Genomic DNA, 20,005 nt, shown 5'->3' with positions numbered 1-20,005 from the left:
ATACTTTTTATTTTTATTTCAACACTTTTTTCCATAATTTTTATGGAGATCTCTTTCTTCTTCCATGGTTAATGTTCTCTCTCAAAAAAAAGCTGAGTCTAGAGACCAATAGTATCGTGCAGGCTCGCGGGCCCACTTGAAGGGTCTGATGTTAGATGTGTGCCCTAGATGCCAGATTGACTGACACATTCCTATACAAATATAAGGGCAAATTTATAATTTTAACTATAAATGAATAAAAAGGTTATTCTACTATCACATTACGTACATTATATCTTTGATACATCCTTTGAGTTAGTAGGAATGTTAATTCATATTTTCAAGAGTTGAAAAATTTAAGACATGAATTTACATAACTAACTCATAAACAGCTCCTGACCATAGGATCATCATGAGGATGGTGATCGATCCGGAAGGTTGGTGTACGATTGCTTCCTTAGGATAGATGTGTCTTGAGTCTATGGTGTGGAGACACCAGAGTGAGAATACAGATATTCATTGAGAATGAGAGTACTGAGCGTGACCACCTCGAGTAGTCATAAGAAAGTCTACCTTCTCGTCAATGACTAGCTCGATGCTGCAGCTGTGTGTCTAGTTCTTTGACCTGAGGTACATCGACAGTTCACCTTGAGTGTGTTATAGTTTGACTACACCATAACTGTGGAAAATTCAGTGCAGGGGTAAAATGATAATTTTAAAACTTTTTTAAAATTATGATTTTATAGTAAAAAAATATTAATTAATCTAATTAATTAATATAAATTTATCCTACACTAGGATCTAAATATGATATATAGCATGCATGCATTTAAATTTGAAATTCAAATTCAAACAGTAAACACTTTACTGTAATGTGTTCGAAACACAATACTTTTGTGCGGGTAGTAGATCGTCGTAATCTGATCACCGTCGGGAGAGTCTGATCGTCGTGACATAGCCACACAGTGTGTCTGGTCTCTACAGATCGTCCATACGAAGCTCTCGGTCTGATCGACTCCTCACGGGTGCTAGCTCATTGTGGAGCCCTTTTGACGACCGATGCTGATCGAACAGTTTCGATCGATGTCTGTCGATTCTTCAGATGCTCCAGATCATCAACAGACATGCTTAAGAGGATGTTGAAGATCTTCCTAAAATTTTGTAGGCTCACGACACTCGTAGCTCACTTTCTCACTTTCCGAATCCCAGACTAAAACTCTAGGGAACTCACCAAAAATCTTGCACTCACTTTTCTTTCTTTTCTTTCTTTTTCTCTTGGAAGGATATGGACTTCCTTCTCATGCACAAGACTTCTCACACCCAAGAATTTTTCTCCAAAAATCTTTTTCTTACACACCCCACTCTTCTCCTCCTTTTATAACAACGTCAAACGTCTTATCCAAAAGAAAGGATAAAGATGAGTAATTGCATATTTGAATTCAAATCAAATTTTGAATTCAAATATGTTGGAAAATGTATCCCAAAAAGCCAATCGTCAAGCTGTTGACGGTTGAGCAACCAAGTATTGTAATTGATTTGTTAATAAATAAAATATATTTGGCATTTTCATCATAAGCTTTCATCTTCTAATGAACTCCATTGTTATGATGAAGTCCTTAGGACTATTTAAGTTCGATAAAGAGAAGATTTATCGATTAGTCCTTAAAACTGTTCACGACCAAATGATAGGCTATTAATAAGGACGACAGCTTCTATCGAGCATAGGTCGCTGTAGGCCATATGGGTTGGTTGTCCTCTTAACCAAGGAGTGTGGAGACACTGGTATGGCATACAGGTGAGATGTAAGGGTACATCATCATTGAACGTGACCAACTCCAGAGTATTCTACTGTCGAGAATATCTCTGATGGGATATAGGTATAAGTGTCCCTTAGACCTGAGATCGCCTCAGTGACTTGCAAGCAACTCACTGTGCTTTGGTACTGGACTAACTGAATTTCTAATTCAGGGACGGAAGGCTTCTGGGCACAGTCAAGTACTTGTGAAGTCAGAGTGTGATCGAGATGGGATTGACCACTCCAAGAGTTGGAGAAGAATGAGTCGCTGTATTTCAATTTAGCAAAACCTTGGCCAGGGTAATCCATCAGATGGATTTGATATTTTGAAATACAATGTGGACAACCTGATCAGAGTTGACAGTTGAGCTCTGGGGTGTCCTATGATCATTTTGATCAAGGGGATGAATTATATGAAAACTATATCCGCATGGGTTCTAAGGATGTTGTTCTACACATTCGACCTATCCGGTCGTCGGGTACCATTACTAGATGGTCACTTCGATTGGTATAGGAATTCATTTCTATACTACCTGCTTAGGTTCGGACCTATGAGGTCACACACATTAGAGTTTATGATCCGATCAGATGGTTGATCAATAATTAAGAATCGTTCTAGTGTTAAATGATCAATACGATTGACATTTAACCCAGTGCAAGTGTTGCAGGAGGATCGATTAGCAATTCGATTGCTAATTGGCTTAATTTGATTAAGACAATGGGCTGAGATTAAGTCTAATTAAATATAATTTAATTAGATTCATTTTGGGCTTGATTGGATCAAGTCCAATTGATTTATTGGATAAGCCAAGTGCAAGGAAAAACTAGTCCTAGTTCAACTAGGACTTGGGTCAATCTAATATCTAATTTGATTAGAAAATTAAATCAGATTTAAACCTAATTTAATCTGATTAAATTAGGTTCTTAATTGGGTTAAGACTTATTTTAATTGGGTTGATCTAATTTTGATTTGATTTGGTTTGGGAAACTAAATTAAAACAAGTCATAAGACAGAATCCTAGTAAGACTAGGATTCCACCTTGCGCCACATAAGCCTTCTCCACGCCCTCTCTCTTATTCAACGCCAATCTCCACTTATTTTGTGCGACAAAAGCCCTCTCTCAGATCTCTCCCACATTCACAAAAGGTCTCCTCTCTTCTTTCTTACATGGAAGGTGGTTTGGATCAAATCTAAAAGGAATAAGTTTGGATTTCGAATTCTATGAGATAGAGTTTTAGAAATCCAAAACTCTTTCCATTTTGCATCGAATTTATCCAAATTTTTTTTTGGAATTTTTATGGCTTTTAGGGTATATATTGTGAACCCTTTTCTGTTGATCCATACACAAAAATATGAAGGAGGTGCTCAAGAGTTGGGCATCCCTTAACTTGCCATGTTTGGATAAGCCTTGACTAGGTGTTTGACCTAGACAAGGACTCTATCATATCACTCTATATAAGATGAGTTTCTTTGTGAAATTTTAGGAGAAATTAGAGATTTGAGAGGCCTTTGTTCCATCCAAAAATTAGAGAGAAATACCTTTGGGTCGTGGATATATAAAAGATGCAAGTTTGGGTGTCTAGAGAGAAAAACGTGAAGAAGAAGAGGGTCTTCTTCTTGGGTTTTTGTTTTCATATCTTTCCTCCCTCCATCTTGAGTTTCCTGAGAGTATCTCAGATCTGAAACTCCTCCTTCTACTTTTTATCTTTGGAAGAGTCCAAATCAAGAAGAAGGAGGCACCTGATCAACCATCAAAGAAGGATCAGCGCAGTACTAGCATACTGTGCTGATTTCCTGAAGCAGGACTTCTGATCGAGATTCGTGGGCTCGTGTGGATGACTCCTAGAGGCCGGATGCATGTGCGGCTTGCAACATCATCCTCAAGCTCAGATCAGCAAGGTTAGAACGTCTAACTTGCAAGGTAATAGATCTGATCTATTGTTTAATATATACATTAGATGTAGTATAGAAATATGTTGATATGATCAACATGTAGTTCATGCTATATTTATATATTTTAATTTCTGATTTAATACCATGTAATAATCATGTAATAGGATCTTAGATCTAGGAATTTTCTAATCTTAAAAAATAAATTTTGATTTATTTTAGTCTTCCGCTGTATGATCTTGAAAAAGTTTCAAGATCTAACCCTCTTTTTCAAGATCTAACCCTGAAACCCTAGATCTGGTTCCTACAATTGGTATCAGAGCCTAGGTTCTTTATTACATGATTATTTATACATGCTTAGATTATTTTTAAATTAGATCTAATTTATAATCTGATTATTAAATCTAAAATTAAAATTTTAGATCAATCACAAACTGCAAGGTTGTCCTGCTGTAAGGTTTACCCCTTACAGTGCAAAGGTTGTCCTAGTTTGTGTAGATCTATCTTTAATCATAAATTTATTAGATATGATCTAGATTAAATTTATGATTTATTAGATTTAAAAGATGTTTAAATCTGAAATAAAATCTTTTTGTTAATAATTTTTGTGTAAAAAAATTGTTTAAAGTTGAAATTATTTCAATTACATGAACCTGTTTAGATTAGATCTAAAGTAGTTTCATGTTTATTTCACTTGCATCTTGATTATGAATCAAACATGCAATATGGTTGGTAGAATCATATTGTAAAATTATTTTACAAATATGAAAATTATTTTTTGAAAAGCCGAACCCAACCCTCAGCCCAAAACTTAATTAAGAATTAAGAAGTTGTTTGATTAGGTTCTAGGATTGTGAATTGAAGAACCTAAGACACAAATCATAACACATTGGGTTAATGGGTTAGTGGGAATTAGGTCTATTAATTGGGTTAGATCTATGGTTAGATTAAAGATGGACTTAATTAGAGAATTGACTAAATCTAATCAATTGTTGTCTTAGATTAGGTCAAGGATTCTCTAGATCAATTACAATAGTTGTAGTTGGTCAAGTCCATGTCTTTAACGAGAACCAAATGGACTTGATTCTTGGCTAAGCGGTCTAGCACGAACTGTTAGGTTGATCTAATCAAAACTAATTAAACCAGTTGGTGTCTAAGGTAAACCAGACCGGTGGTTTTTAATTGGGAGCCCGCTTACCTGGCCATTTCTTATGGTGTCTAAGGCAAGCTTTGGCAGACCCTCCCACTGATCGAACTTACCTGGCCTCTTGGTGAAATTATGTTTTGATCGGATCACTTGACTATTCGAGCTGACCCATGTCAGCTAGGTAAATCAGTGTGACTGATTTAGGTGCTCCTAGACCAGCCTTGGTCTCCCTTAAGCTGACTTGGTGAAGCCAGTGGGAGGATCATGATAAGCTGGTTCATCTGACTTCATCCTCTATATTATTTAAATCCTATAAAATTATTAGGTCCTTAAAATGATAAAGTTATGGAGATAACTGAGTCATAGCCTCCCATTAAGGTGTTTGATAATGAGTCCATTAACTCAATAATCATTGTAGACCCAAAGGCCTGGTGCTTGTTAACTAATGGAATTATCACTCATCATATGATGACTTGAAAGTGTCTCTCTAATGGTGGTTTGGTGAGCCAACCAAAGTTGGGCTTAATCATTCGTTGGTTAGATACACCAAGCATGATCATGTTAATGGTTGGACCTAACTGGATCCTTACAGTGGAGGCCAAAGCCTACTGATTAGGTTTCTGGGGCAAAATTAAAATTACTAAAAATTATTTAGAGAAATAATTGGTTATGAACCTACCCTTAGATGTACATGGGTTGGCCAACCAAAGTTGGGCTTGTGTGCAGTCTAAGTGGATTCTAGTACCCGCTAAGGAATTAGGGTAATTCCTCGAATTGGAGGTAGAGGCTACCAATTCGAATAAAATAATGGGAGAAACCTTTTGATTAAAGTCCAAATCTTTAGGTTTAATGAATCAATTACTAATTAGGTTATGGTTCTCTTTTGTGCAGATATGGCCACTTCCCTATCGCTCTGATCATTGTTGGACAATGATAAGTTGGTGGGATCCAATTTCGATAGCTGGTACCGAAAGTTGAAGATAGTCCTGGAGCATGAATGGATCCTATATGTGATAATGGATCCTGCACCTGAGGAGCCAGCTGTCAATGCACATGGAACAGTCATAGACACTTACCAGAAGTGGCTCAGTGACCGGACCATGGTGCGCTGTATCATGCTGGCTGCTATGAGTGATGAGTTCAGTCGCAGATTCGAGATGGCTCAGCCAAAGGACATGCTTCAAGTGTTGGAGGATGCCTTTGGCACACCCGATGACGTGGAGAGGCATAAGACTAGTTGTACCATCTTCAATGCCAAAATGCGGGATGGTGCCTCTGTCACTGATCATGTATTATACATGATCGAGCTGATGGAACGATTGAGCAAGCTCGGCTTTCCCTTGCATGAGCAGCTTGGGAAAGATGCAATACTGAACTCGCTGCCCAAGTCTTATCTCCCATTCCTCACTCATTATAGAATGACAAAGCTTGAAGTAAACTACCATGGATTACTGGGGTTACTTCAGAACTTTGAGAAAGATCACCAACTCCATAAGGAGTCGGTGAACTTAGTGGGAGGTTCGTCTTCTGGTTCTCGACCCTTTAAGAAAGGGAAGAAGAACAAGAAGAAGAAAGTGAAGAAGGTGCAAGTTCAGGCTGGGACATCTGTGCAGTGTCAGACCAAAAAGATCAAACCCGATAAGAGTCAAGCTGAATGCTTCTTTTGCAAGAAGCGGAGGCACTGGAAGAGGAACTGTCCCCAGTACATTGCCTCCCTAGACCCGAACAGGCAGAGAAAGCAGCAAGTTGTTGCTGGGCAAGGTATTTATATGATAACTCCTTGCAATTTCTCTATTTGTGATATAACTGACTGGGTATTGGATATCGATAGCCCTTACCATATTTGCAATTCGTTGCAGGGGTTGCAGGTCAGTAGGAGATTCGAGCTAGGCGAGAGGTTCCTGAACGTTGGAGATGGAAGACCAGTTCCAGTTCTAGCATTAGGAATCTTGAAACTTGTATTTGAATCCCATATCGTTGTTCTTAATGATTGTCATTTCTGTCCCAATTTCTTTTTAAATGTCATTTCTGTAGGCCTTCTGGCCAAAAATGATTATGAAATTTCAATAAAGAAACAAATTTGTAATATCATTGAGAATGGTGTTACTATTTTTTATGGACATTTGAACAATGGTGTGTATATGTTATCACAACCTGTTAATGTAGTCTATTCAACTGGCAAGCACCCTAGATTAGATAGTGTGTCAGATATCTACTTATGGCACTGTAGGCTAGGTCATATAAACAAGAACAGAATAAATAGGTTGACTCAAGAGGAAATCCTCGAAGTCAGTGATTGTGAATCACTTCCAACCTGTGAGTCCTGTCTTCTTGGTAAAATGACCAAGTCACCTTTTACTGGAAAAGGTGAGAGAGCTACTGAGCTCTTAGGCCTAGTACATACTGATGTATGCGGGCCCATGAGCACCAGTGCTAGAAGTGGATATTTCTACTTCATAACTTTCACGGATGACCTATCCCGATATGGATATGTCTATCTGATGAAACATAAGTCGGATTCATTTGAAATGTTCAAACGATTCCGAAGTGAAGTAGAAAAATAAACTGGAAAGAGTATTAAAACTCTTCGATCTGATCGAAGAGGAGAGTACCTTTCTAGTGAATTTCTCACATATCTAGGAGAGAATGGGATTCTCTCCCAATGGACTCCTCCAAGAACACCACAGCATAATGGTGTGTCTGAAAGGAGGAATCGGACTCTGTTAGACATGGTCCGATCCATGATGGGTTTTGCTAGCTTGTCGATATCCTTCTGGGGATATGCACTCGAATCGGCCTGTTATCTGTTAAATAGGGTTCCAAGTAAGTCTGTAATTAAGACTTCATATGAGATATGGACGGGACGTAAGCCAGCACTTTCACACCTTAGGGTCTGAGGGTGCCCGGCCTATGTCAAACGATTAGTCACAGACAAACTTGGACCTAGGTCTGACAAATGCTCATTCATAGGGTACCCCAAAGAGACAAAAGGATATTTTTTTCTACCATGCTGATGAACAAAAGGTGTTCGTCAGCCTTAAGGCAATCTTTTTAGAAAAGGAGTTCCTTGGTGAAGGAACCGTTGCCTCTAAGGTTGAACTTGATGAAGTTCAACAGGTAGAAGGACCGACACCAATAGCTGAACCTGAGTCGGATATGATTAGATCAGATCCCGAGCCCAATATACCTGTACCATTAAGGCGATCCGGTAGAGTACCGCGTCAGCCGGACAGATACTACAGTTTCTTGGTCCGGGATGGTGATCCCATCGAACTTGATGAGAATAATGAGGATCCGATCACCTATATGGATGCTATGCAGAGACTTGATTCCGAGAAATGGCTTACAGCCATGAAATCCGAAATGGAGTCCATGAAGGTCAACGATGTATGGACATTGGTTGACCCACCTGAAGGGGTTAAACACATTGGGTGTAAATGGGTCTTCAAAAGGAAGAGGGGCGCAGACGGAAAGGTGGAGACCTATAAAGCCCGTCTGGTTGCCAAGGGGTATCGTCAACGTTATGGTATTGACTATGACGAGACGTTTTCCCCTGTGGCAATGCTCAAATCTATTCGGATAATGCTTGCAATAGCTGCCCATCTGGATTATGAGATCTGGCAGATGGATGTAAAGACAGCTTTCCTGAATGGAGAGCTGACTGAAGAGGTGTATATGATACAACCTGAAGGGTTTACATCCACAGATGAGTCCAAGGTGTGCAAGCTTCAGAGATCCATTTATGGACTGAAGCAAGCTTCTCGGAGTTGGAACATGCATTTTGATAAGGTGATCAAAACGTATGGCTTCATTAAGAATGGAGAAGAGCCCTGCATCTATAAATGGGCAAATGGTCTAGTTGTGGTATTCCTTGTCTTGTACGTGGATGACATTCTCTTAATCGGGAATGACATCCCCGCACTACAGGGAATAAAAATTTGGTTGTCATCACAGTTCTCCATGAAGGACTTGGGTGAAGCATCCTACATGCTAGGGATGAAGATCTATAGGGATAGATCTAAAAAGATGCTTGGGTTATCCCAGTCTATGTACATAGACACTATGCTGAAGAGGTTCAGCATGGAAAATTCCAAGAAGGGCTATCTACCGATAGGCCATGGAATTTCTCTCTCTAAGAAGGATTGTCCGACAACTCCTGAAGAGAGAGAGCGTATGAGTAGAGTCCCATATGCTTCAGCCGTGGGATCTATCATGTACGCCATGACATGTACAAGACCAGATGTAGCATACTCACTAGGAGTAGTGAGTAGATACCAATCTGATCCTGGAGAAGATCACTGGAAAGTGGTTAAAGCCATCCTTAAGTATTTGAGAAATACTAAGGACCAATGGTTGGTTTATGGCGAGTCAGATCTGAAACTTATGGGGTTCACAGACTCCAACTTCCAATCTGACCATGATGACAGTAGGAGCGTGTCGGGTTATATCTTTACTCTGAATGGTGGAGCCATCTGTTGGAAGAGTTCCAAGCAGCATACTGTGGCAGACTCTGTTTGTGAAGCGGAGTATATCGCAGCATCAGATGCCGTGAAGGAGGCTGTGTGGCTGAGAAAATTCATCAACGAGCTCAGAGTAGCACCCTCCCTCGATGGTCCGGTCCTACTCTATTGCGACAGCACTGGTGCCATAGCTCAGGCGAAGGAATCCAAAGCACATCAGCGGACGAAGCACATCTTGCGCTGCTTCCACCTGGTCCGGGAGATCGTAGATCGAGGTGACATCGACCTTCAGAAGATCGACGAAAAGGAGAACCTAGCCGACCCCTTCACTAAAGTCCTGGCAATAAAGGAGTTCGACAACCACAAGTCAAAGATGAGTATTAGATACTATGCCGAGTGGCTTTAGGACAAGTGGGAGTTGTTGGAAAATGTATCCCAAAAAGCCAATCGTCAAGCTGTTGACGGTTGAGCAACCAAGTATTGTAATTGATTTGTTAATAAATAAAATATATTTGGCATTTTCATCATAAGCTTTCATCTTCTAATGAACTCCGTTGTTATGATGAAGTCCTTAGGACTATTTAAGTTCAATAAAGAGAGGATTTATCGATTAGTCCTTAAAACTGTTCACGACCAAATGATAGGCTGTTAATAAGGACGACAGCTTCTATCGAGCATAGGTCGCTGTAGGCCATATGGGTTGGTTGTCCTCTTAACCAAGGAGTGTGGAGACACTGGTATGGCATACAGGTGAGATGTAAGGATACATCATCATTGAACGTGACCAACTCCAGAGTATTCTACTGTCGAGAATATCTCTGATGGGATATAGGTATAAGTGTCCCTTAGACCTGAGATCGCCTCAGTGACTTGCAAGCAACTCACTGTGCTTTGGTACTGGACTAACTGAATTTTTAATTCAGGGACGGAAGGCTTCTGGGCACAGTCAAGTACTTGTAAAGTCAGAGTGTGATCGAGATGGGATTGACCACTCCAAGAGTTGGAGAAGAATGAGTCGCTGTATTTCAATTTAGCAAAATCTTGGCCAGGGTAATCCATCAGATGGATTTGATATTTTGAAATACAATGTGGACAACCTGATCAGAGTTGACAGTTGAGCTCTGGGGTGTCCTATGATCATTTTGGTCAAGGGGATGAATTATATGAAAACTATATCCGCATGGGTTCTAAGGATGTTGTTCTACACATTCGACCTATCCGGTCGTCGGGTACCATTGCTAGATGGTTACTTCGATTGGTATAGGAATTTGTTCCTATACTACAGGCTTAGGTTCGGACCTATGAGGTCACACATATTAGAGTTCATGATCCGATCAGATGGTTGATCAACAATTAAGAATCGTTCTAGGGTTAAATGATCAATACGATTGACATTTAACCCAGTGCAAGTGTTACAGGAGGATCGATTAGCAATTCGATTGCTAATTGGCTTAATTTGATTAAGCCAATGGGCTGAGATTAAGTTTAATTAAATATAATTTAATTAGATTTATTTTGGACTTGATTGGATCAAGTCCAATTGATTTATTGGATAAGCCAAGTGCAAGGAAAAACTAGTCCTAGTTCAACTAGGACTTGGGTCAATCTAATTTCTAATTTGATTAGAAAATTAAATCAGATTTAAACCTAATTTAATCTGATTAAATTAGGTTCTTAATTGGGTTAAGACCTATTTTAATTGGATTTATCTAATTTTGATTTGATTTGGTTTGGAAAACCAAATTAAAACAAGTCATAAGACAGAATCCTAGTAAGACTAGGATTCCACCTTGCGCCACATAAGCCTTCTCCACGCCCTCTCTCTTATTCAACACCAATCTCCACTTATTTTATGCGACAAAAGCCCTCTCTCAGATCTCTCCCACGTTCACAAAAGGTCTCCTCTCTTCTTTCTTACATGGAAGGTGGTTTGGATCAAATCTAAAAGGAATAAGTTTGGATTTCGAATTCTATGAGATAGAGTTTTAGAAATCCAAAACTCTTTCAATTTTGCATCGAATTTATCCAAATTTTTTTTTAGAATTTTTGTGGATTTTAGGGTATACATTGTGTACCCTTTTCTATTGATCCATACACAAAAATATGAAGGAGGTGCTCAAGAGTTGGGCGTCCCTTAACTTGCCATGTTTGGATAAGCCTTGACTAGGTGTTTGACCTAGACAAGGACTCTATCATATCTTTCTATATAAGATGAGTTTCTTCATAAAAGTTTAGAAGAAATTAGAGATTTGAGAGACCTTTGTTCCATCCAAAAATTAGAGAGAAATACCTTTGGGTCGTGGAGATATAAAAGATGCAAGTTTGGGTGTCTAGAGAGAAAAACGTGAAGAAGAAGAGGGTCTTCTTCTTGGGTTTTTATTTTCATATCTTTCCTCCCTCCATCTTGAGTTTCCTGAGAGTGTCTCAGATCTGAAACTCCTCCTTCTACTTTTCATCTTTGGAAGAGTCCAAATCAAGAAGAAGGAGGCACCTGATCAACCATCAAAGAAGGATCAGCGCAGTACTAGCATACTGTGCTGATTTTCTGAAGCAGGACTTCTGATCGAGATTCGTGGGCTCGTGTGGATGACTCCTAGAGGCCGGACACGTGTGCGGCTTGCAACATCATCCTCAAGCCCAGATCAGCAAGGTTAGAACATCTAACTTGCAAGGTAATAGATCTGATCTATTGTTTAATACATACATTAGATGTAGTATAGAAACATGTTGATATGATCAACATGTAGTTCATGCTATATTTATATATTTTAATTTCTGATTTAATGCCATGTAATAATCATGTAATAGAATCTTAGATCTAAGGATTTTTTCATCTTAGAAAATAAATTTTGATTTATTTTAGTCTTCCGCTATATGATCTTGAAAAAGTTTCAAGATCTAACCCTCTTTTTCAAGATCTAACCCTCTTTTTCAAGATCTAACCCTGAAACCCTAGATCTGGTTCCTACAAAATGGACACCAACTCATCCCTTATCCACTAAAGGCGTGAGGCGTGGCTTAAATTGTGCATGGAGTAATTTCATGAGAAACCTTTTCTCATGTAATAAATGGGGCGTAAAATAAGGGATAAGGTGCAAAGATTGATTGCCCATTCAAATTCAAACTTTATTTTGAATTTGAATGGCCAACCAATCATCCTTATCCATTCATATGGCACATTAAAGTGGGGCATGGAGAGGGCTTGGCGTGAGAAAAAAATTCATGAGAAGTTCCTTCTCATGAATTCAAATGGATGCAATGGAAGTGAGGTGGCGCATGGAGATTGGGTCAAGGTGGTTTAATTATTTAAACCAACCTAATTGAACCAAATAAGTTAGGTCCAATTAGACTAATTTAAACCCAACTAAATTAGGCTTAATTAGACTCAATAAAATCCTAATCAAATTAGAAATTGATTAAGCCCAGCCCCTGATCAAATCAGGGACCAAACCATCTCGACGATTAGGTCAACTCTTAACCTAATCGGGTCAAACCCAACTGAATCCAATTCAATTGGACTTGATCCAAAAATAATTACTAAATCAAATTGAGTTAATTAGCAATCAAATCACTAATTAAACCTCTCATAAATACTGAGTCCAAATTCGATGGGCAATCAGGCATCAAAATTCATCGATATGTAACCCTGATCGAAAAGTCCCAACCAGTGGGACTCTTGACCCCAGTACCCATAATGTGTGGAACTCATGATCAGAGAATCCTGATTCTCGATCACTGAGTCTCAAATATGTAGGATTCTACATCAGCCATCAGATCAGATAAGAACCTCTAATGTGTGTGACCCCACAGGTTCGAACCTAAGCCGGTAGCACAGGAACCAATTCCTTTACTAATCGAAGTGACCATCTAGCAATGGTACCCGACGTCCGGATAGGTCGAAGAGTCACAATCGCAACACTCAGAACCTACATGAATATGGTTACTGTATAATTCATCCTTTTGACCCCAGTGTTTAGGATGAGTCAGGGTTAAACTGTCAACCCTGATCGGATCATCCGAATCATGCTCAACTCAAACAATCCTGTGACTCCTCACAAGGACTACCCTGGCCAAGGTTTTGCTAAATTGAAACACGACTGTACACAGCTCCTAAACTGGAGTGGTCAATCCCATTTTGACACACGCACCGACAAGTCAAGTACTTGACTACACCCAGCAGCCTTCCGCCACTGAATTAAAAATTCAGGTAGTCCAGTGCCTAAGTGCAGTGAGTTGCTTGCAAGTCACCGTGGCGGTCTCAGGTCGGAGGGATATTTATACCCATATTCCATCGGAGCAAATCTTGACAGCAGAAATAGCTCCAGAGTTGGTCACGTTCAGTGCAGATGTACCCTTACATCTCACCTGTATGCCGTACCAGTGTCTCCACACTCATTGGTTAAGAGGACAACCAACCTATATGGCACACAACGACCTATGCTTGATAAACGTTATCATCCTTGGTAACAACGTATCATTTGATCGCGAATAGATTTAAGGACTAAACGATAAATCCTTCTTTGTCGAGTCTAAATAGTCCTAAGGACTTCACCACAACATAGGAGTTCATTAGAAGATGAAACATTTTGTAATGAAAAATGCTAAAATAATTTTTATTAATTCATAATTCATGTACAAATACAAAAATGAGCACAACCGTCAACAGGCTGACGATTGGCATTGAGACACTATTCCCAATAATAACTCAATTTCCTAGCCATTCAGAACCCTGAGGTGTATGTTGGCTGTAGCATATTCATTGTAGGAACCAAATTGCACCAAGATGGGATCTATCAACCTCGATAGATAAGAGGAGTAGTCCTATGATGATCGAAAGATTGAGTCCTTAAGCCCATGGCCATGGCAGAGTGAAATAATAGAAAAAAATTTTCCATTGGAGTTTCACATCGGACTTGGATTAGTCGATTGATTCATATGACTGATGTTGGGTTTGACGAGTTCATCTTAACCCTAATTCAATCGGAACTCATGATAGAAGAACACAATCACACAGGTAGCTGCACCGAGAGGTTCGTCTTCATTTCTGATGGGTTGCCACCATATACTGCTAAGTGTCACTGGTGGATTTTGAGAGTAATTAGAATGATCTTGATGATTAATCATTCTAATTGTCTGAATCAGAAGAGTTCTGGCCCATAGAAAGGCGTTTCGATGATGTCGATGATGGGATCACGACATGTCTCATTACCATATAAAAATGAACCTAACTGGGTCACACAAATAAGAGTTAGGGTCTGGATGTCATCAATTGAGCTAACCCAGTTTGATTGATTTGGATTAGATCCAAATAGATTCAAGAAAATCGTGCTAGCACACGATTGAGACTAACTTTCTCCTCGTGTAATCTTTTCTATCTCGACTGAGTCAAATATGATTTGACTCACCCAGAGAATCTTGAGAAGGTTTCTCTCAGTCTAACTGAAGTCAGTCCAGCTCAGAAAGGACTTATCTTAATTCATGAGATGAATTTAAGACAACACCTGCTAATTTCTGTCACCTGTCATTTCCATTTTAGGACATTGGTCAAACGTTGACCCATGGATCTTGGACTAAAGGCCACTTGGCAAGAGGTCATTGGAGATTTTTTTATGGAATGTCCACCTACTAAATTGGGCCTCAAAGTGGATGCCATATTCAGATTGGGTGTGCGCCCCAAGTGGATAAGGATAGTGTCCTATGAGATGAGGACTCTAATCCCTTGATCGACTCAAACTGTTGGGCGCCAATCTCATGTATTTATCCAGTGTTGGCACCAACAGTAGAAGGAATTAAGGGGATTCTTATCTGATATGATCAGATGACATCACTCCACCAATTAAAATTTTTCCAGAATTAATTGGAATTTTTTGATTGGTCGAATGATGTGGCACTGCATGGCGCAGTAGGGTCTATAAAAACCCTGTCTGCGCCTAGGGTTGTGAGACTCTGCTCAATAACCAGCAAAAGCCTAAATCCTCTCCACTTCTCCATGCCCCCTCTACTCATCTCCCTCCCCTCTTCATTTCCAAGAGGTTGGGCATCCATCTGGTGCTTGTCCAAGGCGTGGTGGCTCCTTGATCAGGAGGCTACAACAATCTGTCGAGAAACTACTGCTCCAGCTTTAGAAGCTCTTTTGAAGAACTTTCAGATCAGATCCAGATCTAATTTTTGGAGTGAAGATTTACAAGGAGAAGATGATCTAGATCCTACTTGAGTAGATATTGATAGACGCCAGGTGACTGTATGGCTATTTTAGAACCTCGGGCATTGCTGTGATCATCTACAGGGTAATCTAGTTACCCTAGAGGTATTTCTCTATTCCTCATAATTTTAGATCTAATTTTAGATTTAATATCAGATAATAGAAATCTGATCTAATAGATCTTAAATCTAAAATAATCATAGAATATATTTTTTATACTTGTTGCCCAGCTATGCAACCCAAGAGGGGGGGGGGTGAATTGGGTTTCTAAAAATTTTAAGCCCAACAGATTACTTATGAAGAACAAAACAAAGACTTTAAATCAATATTAATTACCTAAAGCAGTATTGCAAGGATATAATAAAGAAATAAGATAAAGCGATAAAGCACACCACAAACACAAGGATTTATAGTGGTTCGGTGCTAACCTTGCACCTACATCCACTCCCCAAGATCCTACTTGGGAATTTCAATCCACTATCCTTTGTATTCAACCCGAATACAAAACGTCGGAAACTCCGACACTAGCTATCCCAAGCTAGATCACTTATTTCCCGGGTACAAGTAAACCCAAAATACTCCGATTTCAGGTTCGGATCAATCTTTCCTTGTTTTGGAAATCCTCCAAAAACAAGAACAAAAACTCACAAAGAGTTAGAAAATTTTGAGCACAGATTAATACAATAACAGCTCCTTAAATGAGCGAATATAACAGTAAAAGCTTTACTCAAATGAAGAACCCCTTTTTCGGATTTTCTCAAAGTGGATGAATGCTTGAATGCTTGAGAAGAGGTTGATTGTTGATTGAAGATCTCTTGAAAGCTTTGAACGATCTCTAGATCAAGGTTGAAACAATAGTCATGAAGAATTCTCTCCTTGAAAGATCTTGCTTTTCTCTTTCACAATCTCTCTGGTAAATTGTGGATCCTCTCTCTTTTTCTTTTTAGATTTTTCGTTGATCTCAGGCTTTTTCTTGCAGATTTTGGATCCTCTCTTCTGTTCTTCTCTCTTTGATCTGTCGATTGATCTTTTTCTTCACTTCTGTTTCTCTCCAATTTGATCTGCTATTTAAACTGCAATTTCTTTCACCATTTCAAGCATTTTGTAGCATTAGAAGCAAGAGAAAATAATTTAGGTAGATAAAGAGCCGTTAGAGCAATTTTAGGAAGCATAATTGGCAATTAAAATGGGCAAAAAAATAGCCGTTGCTGACATTTTCCATCGCAGGGGTCGACCCATGAGTCGACTCATGCATCAGGAGTCGACTCATGAGTCGACTTCTGTTGCACAGACCAGAAGGTCTGATTTCTGGATTTTTCGGCTCAAATCGGCAGAGGTCGACACATGAGTCGACTCACAGGTCGTGCCAAGTCAAAAATCCAGCGTGCCATAGAAATTTTTTGCGTGCCAATCAGCTCACAGTGCCATGAGTTGACTCATGAGTTGACTCATGCACTTCAAACCTTCATAACTTCAAAAATATAAGTCCAAATATAATGAAATTTTTATCAATAATTTACAAATCATTTGTTCTATCAAATGATACTATCAAACCAAAATTTTAGTGAAATTATGATTTTGCCCTTGAAGAGCATAAGGACTTTTTCATTTTAAAATTATTTGTATCCCTTCAATCTGCTTTGTAATCATCAAAATCAATCTAGGAGCAACAATCTCCCCCTTTTTGATGATGACAAAATATTTGAACAAAAATATTTATGTTACTGCATTAATTTCAAAAGAATCCATTATAGGTGTATATGCTTGAAAAGAGTATGATTCTTTTGGCATGTAATATAAATGCAAAAATAGTTTGTCCATTTTCTTAAAGATTTGAAAAGGGTATTAGATCATTTTAAGTTTAAGATATATCAGAGCAAGAGAAGATAAATAACTTTTGCAATGTATCAGAGCAAGAAAAATAATTTTTACAATGATATCAGAAAAGATTTTACAATGTATCAGAGCAAGAAAATTTTATAATATATCAGAGAAAATTTTCTCACTGTATCAGATCAAATTTTATCATGTATCAGAGCAAGTTAAAAGAAATTTTAGGGTGTATCAGAGTAAATCAAATTTCTTAAGTTGTATCAAGGTAAATAAAGTTTCAAAAGATGTATCAGAGCAAGTTTGAATTTTAAAATATATCAGAGCAAAAAAAAAATACTTATTTGCATTGTACTTATGATTTTGCTTTTGATGGTTGGCTTTTTGTTTAAGTTCTGTCTGATACCAAATTTTGATACCAAATTTCTCAAAGTTTTGTTTAATTTCTCCAATATTTGTTTCCCAATATTTTTTTTTAATCTTCCAATTTTTGTTTAATTTCTCAAGTTTGGTTTAATCTTTCAATTCTTATTTTTGTTTAATTTCTCCAGTTTGGTTTAATCTTTCAATCTTTGTTTTTCTTTAATTTCTCCCCCTTTTTCTCATAATTTAGGGTTTTGCTTTTTTTTTTTTAATTTCAATTTTTGTTTTTGTTTAATTTCTCCCCCTTTTTGACATCATCAAACATAGTTAACTCTTCCTTTTTCTGAAACATTCTTTAATTTCTTCCCCTTTAGAGTTTTTCACAGATGTTTGCTCCCCCTTAATATAGCAATTATCAACAGCAAACAATAACAAGGAGAAGACAATATTTCCACAAGAAGAAAATATATAACCAAAATATGATCGATATCATTACAAAGAGGTAGAAATATAGGTAAAAGATGATTCCATTAATATCATAATTGTTTCAATACATAAAATTCAACCAGCTAAATGTCAATACATGGCCCCAAGGTATAGATCCTAGAACAAGACACTAACACCTAGGATCTAGTAAAGATCAAGATAAGTCAATGATCAGAGTCATCAGATATAGGGTGAGGAGATGATGGATCAGAAGTGCATCCTCTACCCCGTCTGCCTCTGCCATGAGTGGAGGTGCTGGCACGAGCAGGAGAGCGAGATGAACTGGGTGGCTGAGAACGCTGAGAGGCCAAAGACTGAACAGAAAGGGTGAGTCTGATAGAATCAAGTACGTTCAGTGCTCTGGAAACAGATTGAAGTAGAGCAGTGAACTGGGTGGTAGCATGCTCACTCGATCCTTGGATTTCTTTCCTCAACAATTCATATCCACCTTCTAGTGCTCCTCTGAGCCTACCAGCCTCTGAAGTGAGGTCTGTGACCTCAATGGTTGACTCCTGTGACTTGGGATGGGCCAAAGCAAGGACTTGCCCCTGCAAGTCAAGAACTCTGCCAGTAAGTCTCCAGACTGTGTCCTCAAGCTGTTGGATCCTGATGGACTGATCTGATATCATTTGAAACACAGTGGAGATGTGGGGAGTAATGGTCTGATCAGAAGAAGTGGCTCCTGGTGCAAAAGAAGTACTACTCCACTGGCTAGACAGCAAAGAAGCCACACGCTGTGAAATATGCTCGATCTGATCGTCAGCCAGTCTGAACTCTGAATGAGGTGCTCTACTCTCTGGCTGATACACTGGTGTGGGCATCCTAGTAAACTCAGAAGGGCCAGCCTCAGTATCAGGAATGAACTGGGTATCTGGTGAAGCTGCCCTGAAATCATGTACAAGAGAAGATGGACCTTCTTTTTCTACTCTGCCTTCAGTTCTGTCTTCAGCTCTTTCCTCAGTTCTTTCCTCAGCTCTTTCTTCAGAGCCCTTGATCCAACCACCAACAGTCTTTGTAATTCCCATTCGGTGCAGGCTGTGTTGGTTGAAAGTGTCCACATGTGAGAGTTTGGTAGGTGTCTCCCCCTCACAGCTAACTCCAAACCTCCTAAATACTCTAGTAAGGGCCATACCATAAGGCAAGTGTGCCTTGGATCTGTTCAAAGTTTCTCTCATGGCCTCTATCATAAGTGCAGGGAGGTTTAGGGGGGTCTGAGTGATGATATGAAACATGACACATACATCTCTGCCAGATAGTAGATCATGCCTACCACTCCTAGGAAAGAAGAGTTTTGTTACAATCTGATGCAGGACCCTCATCTCAATGGATAATAGCTTTGCTTCCAATTTGTTTAAACTTCCTGAAAAAGTTTCTCCTAAGATAATTCTGATCCCTTCTTCTTTAATTGAGAGTTTCATATATGAGTAACCTTCACTAGGCAACTGAAGTATATCTCCCAATATCCTAGAATCCAAGCATATGTCAATCCCCTTGACTGTTGAAGTTACTGACCCGTTTCCATAATGTAGGTTCTGGTAGAACTCTCTAACAAGGTCAACATAGGTGACTTCCTTAAGAGAGCAATAGAGTTCCCATCCTTGATTTTTGATCTTGGTAGCAAAAGTAAAGCCTTCTTTCTCAAAGAACCGAAAATCTAAATTTTTCCCAATTTTTACTTTTCTATCAGAAAGAGGATTTACACTGGGGCTTATGGAGGATTGAGAGAGACCTTGAGCAGGAACTGAAACTGAAGTGGGAGCAGTTGAAGACTGAGCATGCCTTTTCTTTCGGATAATATCTTCAGGCTCACGGATTGATTTCCTTCTTTGGGGAAGCTTCATCTTTGGAGCCA

Source organism: Elaeis guineensis, chromosome 1, assembly GCF_000442705.2.
Source record: "Elaeis guineensis isolate ETL-2024a chromosome 1, EG11, whole genome shotgun sequence".
NCBI lineage: Eukaryota > Viridiplantae > Streptophyta > Magnoliopsida > Arecales > Arecaceae > Elaeis > Elaeis guineensis.
This window is presented reverse-complemented; position numbering follows the sequence as displayed.